This window comes from Anser brachyrhynchus, assembly GCF_964034855.1.
Source record: "Anser brachyrhynchus genome assembly, chromosome: Z".
Taxonomy (NCBI): domain Eukaryota; kingdom Metazoa; phylum Chordata; class Aves; order Anseriformes; family Anatidae; genus Anser; species Anser brachyrhynchus.
In genome coordinates this window covers 66,605,501-66,617,640 of record NC_137697.1, presented here as the reverse complement: position 1 = coordinate 66,617,640, position 12,140 = coordinate 66,605,501, and the positions used below count along the sequence as shown (strand labels likewise).

The window sequence follows — 12,140 nt, the reverse complement described above, 5'->3', positions numbered from 1 at the left end:
TGAAATGTTCTGAGCACGGACCCTTCCATTGAAATTCTTGTTAAGCAGTCATTGTTTGTGTGTTATGCTCCTAAGGCTACATATTCTTCTATCCAAAAAACAAACAAAGAAAAATGTTGGCAAAACATATCTCTTTCATCTTTATGGGTTTTAGCAGCAACACCAAGGTAAGATAAGTGATTCTTTCAAGGTCCTGAAGGAAATCTTTGAGCAAAGAAATATGTATTTTCAAAATTCCAGCACTTTGTGCTAATCACTGACAACTCTTCTTTATCATTAATCAAGTGCTGCTCTGCTCTTACAATAAGTAGTTCTTTGGTATTCTGGAGAAAAGATAAGTTTAATATCCCTAATCTTTAAAAAACTGATGGCCTTTGTAAGCCCAAAACTCCTCTTTAGCTTTGCCCCGATTTAAAAATAACAAAAGCATACAGCCAGTGAGTTGTGATCAGTGAATCTGTCCTGAGAGACATTGCATTTTTTTTCTGATTTGCTCTTCAGAGACACTCACATAGCTGGACTGAAGAAGCTGTACGTGAGCCAGCAGGACTTTGTAACATCGGCTTTGAACTAGTGGATTTTACTGCAAAAATCAAACTGTTTCTTAATATTTGATCCAAAAAATTCTCCGATATGACATAATCTCATTTAGTCATAAGGCAAGTGTTCTCTTAGCTCCTAAGAGAGCCAACTGGGAAAACGAAAAGTACTTTCCCCTTTATTTATTTATTTGTGTATTTGGGCAGTACTTGCAAAGCTTTTAAGACACCTCAGGTTGAGTCTCGAGACTGACAAATTTCATTCATAAAAAGACTGCAATGCAGGTGGAAACAGGACTTCTGACCACTGCCGAAACACATATATTTTATATTGATTGCACAATAGTCATTTTCTGTTGGCCCATGTAGACTATAGCAATGTTTTCTAGTCAGCTCTTCTAAGCATATACAGCAGTATGCATTTACATTGTATGCATTCATACACATTACAGTAACATATAGCTAAAAATATCTCTACAAGCTTTTACTGACTATTTGTTACACCTGTTTGCTAATGCTTTCTATAATAATGGAGAATTATTCACAGTTGACATTGTTGTCAGCTTGGTGAAGGTATATTCATGTATCTCTTTTTAACAAGCCGTTGTATATTCAAAACTTCTAAACTGGGACTTTTTGGTCCTAGTTCTGGTTCAAACACCTTAGAATTATATGTCTGTGAACTGCAATTGCTAAAGACACAGCTATTTTGAAACATAGCATGATATTTGCTGTTTGTGATATTCCCTGAAAATTCTCCTCAGTCCTTCAGAGGATGGGCAAGCAGCAGCAAACATATATCATAAGCAGAGCAAAGGTGTCTGCGGTAAGTTTCCATCCAACAATGCAGAAGGATTATGGTCAGAGTGAATTCAGATTCTTCTGGAGTTTGAGCCTCATTAGTCTGATCAAAATAATTATCTCAACGTTTTTCCAGTGTGAGAGACACCCCAAAAAGCATCTAGCAGCAAACAAGAACAAACGACCCATAGGGGAACAGAGAACTGCTACTGTGCCACTGCTTATCAGATCGAGGCTTTACAGAACCTCACCAACTACCTCTTCTTAATTCTAGTAACAAATTCATAATGAAAACTCACCTACGCTAAAAAATAGCCACCAGGGAAATCAGAAGATGCACTTTGTACTTTTCCCTGAAGTCTTTAGGAGCCAGAATGGGAATGAAAGAACAAACAACGCCATGTTCAGTAGGAATCTTAAATAATAGTCTCACCAAGTTACATGCATCAAACGTCTTCAGAATTCCAGATCATCTATAAACACAGTAATGTTCAAATACTGTATCCATATTTTTAATACCTCCTGGACCTACTGTTTTTCCTATTGAAACTTCTATATTTTTACTCAGCAGCTACAAAGGGAAAAAATATCCCTCTTCTTAGTAATAAACTATTATTTTTAAGAACAGAGTTTGCTTTAAAAATTTCACCGATCTTTTTGGTGTGTTAAAAAGCACAGAATACTATATACCATGTATCATGAGAAGTTGTTAGAAATAATATTTTTGCCCTTCAACTGTAGCACTTCTTAAATATTCTAAGATAGCTGGAAATGTCTCCTGAAAACTTCCCCATATTGCTTTTTCATTTATGAATTTTTGTTATCAAGCCATATTGATTCTTTGAAAGTGAGCTGAATTTCTCTATTGCCCAGCTGGATAGTATGTACATTCAGTAACCACAATTAACTTTTTTTTTTTTTGTATAAAAAAGGAAGGTAGTGACCTGTATCTGTAGACCAGAAATAGCAGGGATAGTAAAGCCTTCCTAGAGAAAAATTACATGCTTATTTCTTAAAGTGTTTATATTAATCTTGTCAGTCTACTGACATGCAATTATTATTAATTCAATCATTAATAGCAAGTTTTTTTTTTCAGACAGTACTTGATACACTAACTAAAACAATGTAATGTTTCTGCCAAAAAGAACACTATCATGTGACAGACATTTTTAATTTTTATCAGAATTCCTTCTTTTCATGTTAGTCTGCAAAGTAGAGAAAATTTTTAATGAACTCTGACATCCAGCCTGATGATTATATATTTGGATAAAACACTCTCCTTCTGAAGTTTGAAGGTGGAGATACATGCGTTAATATATAGGTGTGTGTGTACAAGAAAGACATATAAAATATAACATAAAAGACAGCTGCTTCCAGGATTCTGCATGGAGCTCTAGGCCCCACAAGCAAGATACTGAAGTGCTCTAAAAAGCAGACAGTAGAAAAAGCTAGGAGATAACAATGGATAGTTTAAAAAAAAAATCTTAAGACATTTCTCAAGGTATTTCTTAAGTAATTGTGCAATTTTTGCTCTTTGATACCATCTGAGAGATTGAAGCAGTTACCTGGAAATTGCCTACCAGCTAGAAAAAGGCAAAGGACACATCTGGGGAAGACATGTGTGTGCTTTTTTAAAAGGGCATAGGCAGGATTTCATGTCACTGGGGGGTAAAGAGAACTGGTTGCAATTTTTTTAATAACATAGGTTTTTTTTTTGTTCTTTTTTTTTTTTTTTTTCTGAAGTATCTTTCCTAAAGTATCTTGTACAGTATAAGGCACTTTTTTCCCTTTCTATTGCAGTGTGTTCAAACTAACCTCTTGCTTTAACAAGCACCTGCTTTATGTTGTTTGTATGGTGCGTGTTACTAGAATGAACGCCTTCCCCAGGAACTATTATGGTGTGCACACTTCTCCCTCTATGCTCTCCCTACAACTCCTCTCAGTCTCCACTGTCACAGTGCTGTGACACCAAAGGATGCTCTCTGCGATTACAGGAACACACCTACTACACACCTGCAGGAAACAATGGCTCTCATCCCGTCCCTCTCTCCTTCTCCTTGCCAGAATCAGTAACTACACAGTGAGCTACTTTGAATAAAATTGTGAAGATGGCTCTAATTAAAGAGATATCATTGTCCATCATTTCAATGCATGCAGCTTGTACTGGGTCTGGCTGGGATGAAGTTAACTTTCCCCACAGCAGCCCACACAGTGCTGTGCTCTGCACTTGCAGCTAGAACAGCACTGGTATCACACCAGTGTTGTGTCTGCTGCAGAGCAGTGCTGGAGCAGCATCAGGACTCTCTCCAAAGCCCCCCAAAGCCAGTAGACCGAGGGTGGGCAAGAGCTTGGGAGGAGACATTAACCAGGGCAGCCAACCTGAACCAAACAAAGGGGTATTCCATGCAACATGGTGTCACACTCAGCAATAAAAGGTGGGAAAGAGGATGGAGAAGGAGGGCTCTTGTCATGAAGACATCTGTCCTCCTGAACAACTGCTACGTGTGTTGAGGCCCTGCTTCCCGGGACATGGCCAAACATTGCTCGTTGATGGGAAGTTGAGAATAATTGTTTTCTCTCTCTGTGTGCTTCCACGTGGCCTTTGCTTGATTTTCTCTTTCTTTTCCCTTTAATTAAATTATCCTTATCTTAATCCCTCAATCCACGAGCCTTTTTTTTTTTTTTTTTTGGTTGTATTTTCTCCCCCCAGCTCCTTTTGAGGAGGCGGAGTGAGGAAATGGTTGTGTGGAGATCAGCTGCCCAGCAGTGTGAAACCACCACAGGTTAGCTCATCATATGGCTCAGCAGCACAGTGAAAAAAAGAAAAGAAGAAGAAAAAAAGTATGTTTGTGTAGGTCTTCGGGGCTGTGTGTGGTTTTGGCCTGGAAGTTTCTACAAAAACATTCTTTGTCCCTCTACCCATTGAGATTTCAGAGCTCATACGGGCAGCTGTCAGACCACCCTACCACTGGGAAGTCCTTGTTCACAGACCTGAGTGATCACGTTGTCCCACACTGATGTCTTCTCCACCAAAGAAAATATTTGACTCATAGCACATATCCAGGGTACAGAAAGCTTCTGGGATTTGGCATTTGGCATACGGGGAATGAATAGCTGAATCCCAAATATGCCTCGTAATGTCAATGAGTGCAATCATGTACTGGTTTGCAAATACATAAGCTGCAGTAGCATGCACACGCATAAGGACTTTTGTAAATAGGAGCATTTACTGAACTCAACAAGATGGCATGATTGGAAAATTCACAGCTTCCCGCTATCTGTAATGAAGTGTAGCATTACGTGTATAATCTAAGAGAAGCTTGTGAAATGTATCAGAGAACATAAAAGGATGGGGGAGGGAGGATATACTCAGCTTATTACACAGTAGTGTTGGCTGGGAAAAAAAAGAAAAAAGGATGTGCTAGAAAAATGCACTGGGAAATCAGTGCTCGTTATTATTTCTTTTCCTTTTGAAGTTATCTTCTCATGCAGAGCATCAGAGACCTGAACGACTAGTAAAAACTGCCTTCCAGAATCTCATTATTGCATAAGAAAATAGACAGATTTTAATTTCTAGCGAGATAGAACTTTGGGGGTTGTGGTTTTTAGAACTTATTTTTCCATGGACCTCTTGAATAGTAAGAAGAGGGGGAACACATTTTCCTGTTTGTTTTCATGCTTTTTCAGCTCCTGATCTTTTTTAATCTACCTGTAAAATGTGGAAAGAAATAAGCCTAGTTTGATGATACTGGAGTAGTCTAGGAATAATTTACTGGTCATTAGGAAAACTTTCCACAAAGATCAAGCGACAGCACTGGAAATCCAAAGGGGGAGGCATGTAATATCAGTGTTGAACTTTAAGCCTAAGAATTGGCTTTACCGAACTAACACACCTGCAGGTGAGTTCTGATCTCATCAAAGACGATCTGCCCTCCTGCTTTGCAGCCTGCAGAAGCCCTGTGAGGAGCCATATGCTGCTGCTGCTGCTCCTCCAGGAGGTTGTTTCCAATGTCTGTAAGCAGCTCTGGGGCAGAGGCTTAACCTCCTCGCACCTTTCATATGGCTGCCCCCAATACAGAGTGGAGTTTATAACCAGGCCTTTCCTTATGACTTTTATCTGACCCCCTAGTAAAGGCTAAATTGCATGCCCATCAGGATTATTGTCATTACTATATGCTTATTCACCCTACAACACCACTTCCCTTCTTATTTACCATCAGTGCTCCATTTTTATATTTTTTTTCTGGGAATCAATAGCAAGACAAAATTACTGCTACAACTGAGAGAAATTCAGTACGTACCAGCTATGATGGATAGCTGTGGCTAGTTAGGTCCTGTGTGGCTACAGGTAGGATTCACTTTTGACTGATTTGTCTCTAGAATGAAATGAAATGTGAAATATCCCTGGCAATGAGGCTGGGTAGTGCAAAGGACAGTGATGCTAACAGATGTTATTAGTTGTGTAATAACCTGAGGACAATTCAGATCTTAGCGACTTCTCAGCTGCACTCTGCAGCCGTTGACACCTTTACATGTCACATGCATGGAAAATAGTGAGCGCTGGTGACCAAATAAAAGGTGATTTTGGTCTCAGTTCTGTGTCACGCCAGGACTAAATTCTAGATGATTGGACCGAATTCAGTCAAAAGGAACAGAGGCCAGTGAGAGTTAAATTGGAGAGGAGCCCTAGTGAAGCCCTGTATATACCCCATAAATATACCACAGTCACAGCCCTACATGCTAGGTGCAGATGGTTAGCAGACAGACAGAACTTCTTGCCTGATTTGTGCCTGTACCTGTCTCACTCCTTCACCTTTCTGTTTCTTTTTGGGACCTCACATAGGGTACCTAGTCTACAGAGCTTCCCCTGGGGAGATTCTACCACAGCTGCCATTAAAGTCTGTTTTCAGATAGAGCCCCCCAGCGTCATAGGATCAGGTGGGCACTGCAGTTTGTTTTTAACAGGTATAATATATATATATATATATTTTTTTTTTTTTCAGTGATAGTGGGCAGAATCCCAAAACACTTCAGCTTCAGTCCCAATCTGATTTTTGAATGTTTGTGTTGGGCAGTCTGATATCGTTTGTAAGATGGGAGCAACAGCAGCATTACCATTCTCTGATGCTTGGATGTCTGGATGTTGGATACACAGACATCCCTTTGTCTCAAGCAGGAAGTCTTCTGCTTGTCAATATACCTAGGACATTGATACTCTTAATTCAAATAGCACAGACTTTTCAGGATGAAAGAAAATACAGTGAAGAAATAAGATTTACTCACAGTTTTATATAGTTCCTTACATCTGGACAAGAATAGACCAAGTCAAACCCTAAATCTTCAATCCCAGTCTTACTGAGTTGAGAAGGTAGGGTGTCACCACCAACTTAATACTGAAAGTATGTCTTCTGAATAATAAAGAAGAACCAAACTATCTCCAGAAACCTGTGTAGATATTCAAACTTGTAGGCAATTTAGGCACACTACTGTTTCTTTATTTCTCTCATAAAAAAATCAACCATGTTCTTAAGCTGCAATTCCTTATGTCATCTTTCCCTCCAAGGTATTGTACCTTACATACTGGAAATATTGAAATGTATTTTACCCACTTTAAAATTTCAAGAATATGATCATTAAAATCAAGCACCTCTGAGCACTAATGTTTTGGTTAATTGAACCTTTCTGACATGTAGTCCCCCAGGTCTCATGTGCTAAAAGTTCAGGAAAATTCACCATGCAGTGAATACATTATTCCTTAAAAACACCAGGACAAAAACAAAGACTGTTCTGAGCTTACTGTCATGTTTCATTTAATAATAATTTTCCCATCCCTGCTTCTGTGATGCCAGGCTCCTTCAGAAATAATTTGTTTCAAAATCTGAGATACTGTTACCATATGTAAGGTACATTTCTTGGTAGGGCAAATGAAATGCTCTGCAATTCTTTAGAAGTTCTTTTGATTCCTAAGATAATATAGGCATAAACCCTCCATAAGGAAGCTTATAGACATATACAAGCCTACTTTCTATTCAGTTTTCCATAAAAATCAAACCCAGCATAGGACATTTGGAAAGAGAAATATTTACCCTCATTTTAATATCCAAACCCTTACTTCATTTAGAAGAAAAGAAGATTGTGAAGAAAACCATTATTTGAATGGACATAAAAGGTTTAAGGTTGCCAATGAACCTCTTTCTTGTTAGGCACGTGTTATGACAGCCTTTAAACATGTAATACTTTTCCCACCAAGAACTTTGACCACTCAGTAAACAAACAAAAAATGCTTCATTTAAGAGGATCTATTCCATGTTTTGTTTTGAATTCAATACTTTGGAGAATGTAAATGTCCCTGTAGACCTTTATGTTACAGAGTGGCTATGGAAGGATACAGCATAAATAATTAGAAGTCATTTGTCCTTGTTTGGTGCTGCGAATTAACTCAAAATTAGTGTTTTTAACAACTACCGTAATGGTTAGGAAGTTAATATTTCTAACAGACTTGAGAAGAGGAAAAATATACTGTTCTTTTTTTTGCACCAGTGGAAAAATTGAGAGATTTCAGTTCAGGATAAATGCAAAAATATTTGTTATAAACCTGTGGACTTTAAGGCAGATCTTCTGTTTCCCAGTTCTGTGTCAGGTATGAGACTGCAAATTTGGGAGCTCTGAATGGCAAATCAGTGCTCAAGCCTCCTTGAAAAACTTCTCTGAGTTTCTTAATTTAGATTTTTTCCAAGACGAATTACTGTTATCAAATCCAGCGAGTTTTCGTGATTCATTTATCATTTCCAAGAATTTAAGATGTCAGTTTTTTTCTCTACATCATCATAATTTCTTTAAACCAGCAAACAACTTCTGAGAAGTTCAGCCTCCGCATTCTCTCACATGAGGACTGTACCATTAATTCTTCTGGACACTTCTACGAGTAATTTGAAGCAACCTCCTGATAGGTCTTCTGAGAGAGCTCAGAAAGAAAGAGGAAGAAAATGCTTCCATTTCTGAGGGACACTTGGTTATTGGACACTGACTTTGGCTGTGGGTTTTCATATTTCTACAGTACTTTGTTTTCTTCCCTCATGCATCCCTTAAATCACTGAATTGCAAAAATTATATTGAAGAGATGAGAAAAACTAGTATTATATATATATATTTTTCCATCTAAAGGGAATATATGGTATGCAGGTGTGCAAAACCATACAGGTTTAGAATTAAAAATTCATTTATACTTTGGCAACCATTCTAGGGAGCAAGGGAGTCCCACCACTATAACCAAGGACAGGGTTTGGCTCAAATTCCATGTTCTAAAAAAAAACAATCTTTTTACAATTACATTTTTGAGAAACAAGGAAAGGTGCCAAGGTTTTCAATGGGATGCATATATCCCAGTTGAAATTCAGTTCATTTTGGAGAATCACTGTGGACATCTTTATGGAAACAAGCAGGTACCAAACAGATAATGATGGAAAATTTTGTAGGCAGGCCAGAGGACCTGCCTAGAGTACTGAGCAATGCTAGTGCAAAATATGAGGATTATGTCCTGTCCTTTTGCAGTATTGTAGACTCCCCAGGTGAAGTTAACTAAGATCAGAGGAGGAGTTGTCTCAGTTTTCTGAATCAGAACAAGAAGTACAAATTGCCATGAAAATGGGCAGATGGGAGAGATCCCTCTCTCCAAGCCTGCTTCTCCATCTACCTGTCAGGTGGGCAAAGAGTGTGTGGGTAAAATGGGGCTGAATGAACGTAATTCAGACTTCTCAAGCTCACCTGGTAGACTGCTTATCCTTTTTTCTATAATATGGAGAATGTATTCCCTAAACTGCAGCAAGCCGCAGTAAATGAAGAGAGAGTGTGTGACATGCTCTGAAATTACAGATTTTGTAGGTCTCTGGACATTTCAATTTTGTCCACTGACATTTCAATTGTAAAAGCAGAACAAGCTTAAAAATGGTGTGCATGTGTGTGTGTGTGTGTGTGTGCGTGTAGGAGGAAGAGAACAACTTTAATCAATAATTTTTAAAAGCTGGAAAAGAACAGAGCATTTTGAATGATAACAAGTACACTTTGCAACTGCAGGGAGGAATTACATGAACAGTGACTTTCCTTCCGAGGTTGTGAGCAGGGCTGGTAAAGGGCATGCTCACTGGTCAGGAAACAGTAGTAAATTGACTGCATGACACCGCTGGAACCACTGCTCCTCCGCTCTGTGTGGGGCCTGTAGAAAGGACCAGGAAGCTGGCAGTTCACGAGCTAAGCCCTGCTTGCTGGCACAGTTCCTACGGTTCATTTCCCCAAGCCTGGGAAGTCCCTTCCCCTACCTCCCACCCAGGACACAGCTTCAGGATTTGTGAACTCCAAAGACTGCTTTGACAGGGACCTTGGCTGTCCTTCCCCCTGCTCCCTCTCTGAAAGGAAGCAAACTATTACAACGCAAACGAAGCTCCTGCAGGAAGGAAGTCAGCACAACGTGACTATGAAATGGAAGGACTACATCAAGATAACTGTACACGTGAGTGGTTGTTACACTCTGATGAGTCTGCATCCTTGAGATGACACAATGAGACATTACTGATAGTGCAAAACTGCACTAATCTAGCCCTGAAATAAGATGCACACATTCACTGGCAGGTCTAAGTCTGTCCTAGTGAGCCTGATGATATTGCCTCAACAATAATGCCATGTTCAAGTCACAGACTGAAGTAACACCATTCACAAATTTGAAAAATAAACAAACAAACAAGAACAACAAAAAAACAAACACATCAAAAACCCACAGCACCCAGGCTCTTCAGGTAGGAGGCACCTATAGCATCCACTTGCAACATCCATTCTCGCAAAGCAACATCTGCCAGTTCTGCACTACAGAAGTGGGGTATGAGGAAAAGGCTTGTATGGAGATCAAAATATGGGTACAAAATTTGATTCAGCACTTTCTGCTAGATCTTGAAGGAGGTCACTATCCCACCACTATGCTTCAGCACTCCAGCAGTTTTTACTTATTAACCCTTAGGTGTACCAAACAAACTTCAAGAGCAAGTTCCTTGAAGAGGTTGCCTGTTGTTATACGTGTGACACAATGTGCAGTAAAGGAGACAATTAATTTTCATTGGGAACCTGATGACAGATTACAAATAACACTACTTTCGTGAATAAATTATTGTTAATCATTAAAAGATTAACACTGTGTCCCATGTGGAGAAATGTACTGTGAAGTATCCAGACTTTCTCACTGATTAGCTGTAGAGGGAAAAGTTTTATGCCTTTTGAGGTTTCACAAACATTAGAGGTTTCCAAGCACACATTTTTCCCATAACTCAGACATGTGGGGTGCTATTCAAAAAGCGTGGTCTTTTTTAAATCTGCTGTTTATTTCCACATATAAGAGAACAACTTACCAGACACAAAACCTATGCCTATAAATATCAGTCTGATACAGGTTGATTGTGCTATTTCTGAACACTTACACAATATTTCGTATTTGTCAGTTGATGTTGTTTCCCATATCCTTCCTCTGACGGCATATAACATTTTAATAGTGACCAGGTTTTCATGCTTATTTCATATTTTTCTATAGGAAGAAAAAAATCTTTTTAATATCTATACTTACTTTATTTTCAGAACTTGCAAAACTTGAATAAATCAAACTACAAATTCTGAATTCAGATTACACTACTTTGTTTTCTTTTTCTAACTCTTCATTGTAGGTTATTACAGCTTTGTTAGGTAAAGAGTGTCACTGAAATCACAACATTTTTGAGCATCCTAAGGAAGCTTAGGTTATTACAGGAGACTCATCCTCCATCCATTTAATTTAGAGATTATTGGAGACCTCATCCATGGGTATTACTACTAAGCATTCTCTTACAAGTAATTATTCATATGAGTAAACACTAAACTAAAATATAGGTGTTTTATAATAATAAAGAGGTAGTCAAATATTTTTCTAGGGGTACCATCACCGTCAGCTTTCCACTACACCCTCTCTTTTAAACTTTACTCTGTGAACTGTTCATTCACATGTATTTTACAGCACTGAGCATTTTTAGACATGATCTTCAGATATACCACTGATATTGTCCGAAAATTTTGTCTCCAATATCAGAGCTTTGTGAAAAAGGTAGGCAGTTCTGTGGGAACTTTTTTGAAAACACAAGCTTTCTGGGAAAATTTTCATAGCAGTTCAAATCCCTTCCAATATTTTTATCAGACATTATCATGAACCCTAAAAATGCATAGGGCTTTTCCCCACCTATAGTTTCTATGACTCCATTGTGCAATGCAAACAAGATAGAAAACATTCCCCACAGTGTTGTTTTTGCTCTTTTTTTAATCCCAGAAGGGTCCTCTGGAACTAAGTTAACACCATGTCAGCCCACATCAGAGCAAAGCTGCATGACAAGGAAGCCTGTATATACTTTCAGTCCTGTAAGCAGGAAAGATGTATAAGCATGGAGCTCTGTATGGGCTAAGTTACTCTTACAAAGCACTGCTGGACACAGTGTGTGTGTGTAATTAGTGGTATAAAATCACAAGAAAGAGAAAGGAGGTGGCAGGGAACAAACACCAGTTCCATGAGTATTTCGTAACTCACAGTTCGTAAGACTACAGGCCTTGACTCAGCAAATCCAGCCACACTTAGCATTGATCGGTTGTCCAGACTTTTTGTCTTCATCAGCTTCACTGTGAACTGAGTGAAGACTTCATTTAATGCCTTGTTGATCAGAGGTGGCCGTGTTTACAGGTAATAATGTGCCTAAGCGATCAGGCTTCACATGCAATTCTTTATGCATCTACAGGAAAAAT

The 12,140-nt window shown here is 38.7% G+C and overlaps 1 protein-coding gene across 19 annotated transcripts in view; it reads right to left on the bottom strand.

The window, feature by feature from the left end:
* LINGO2 (leucine rich repeat and Ig domain containing 2) overlaps positions 1–12,140 on the bottom strand; it is a 537,865-nt gene that overhangs the window by 51,417 nt on the left and 474,308 nt on the right. The window lies entirely within an intron of this gene.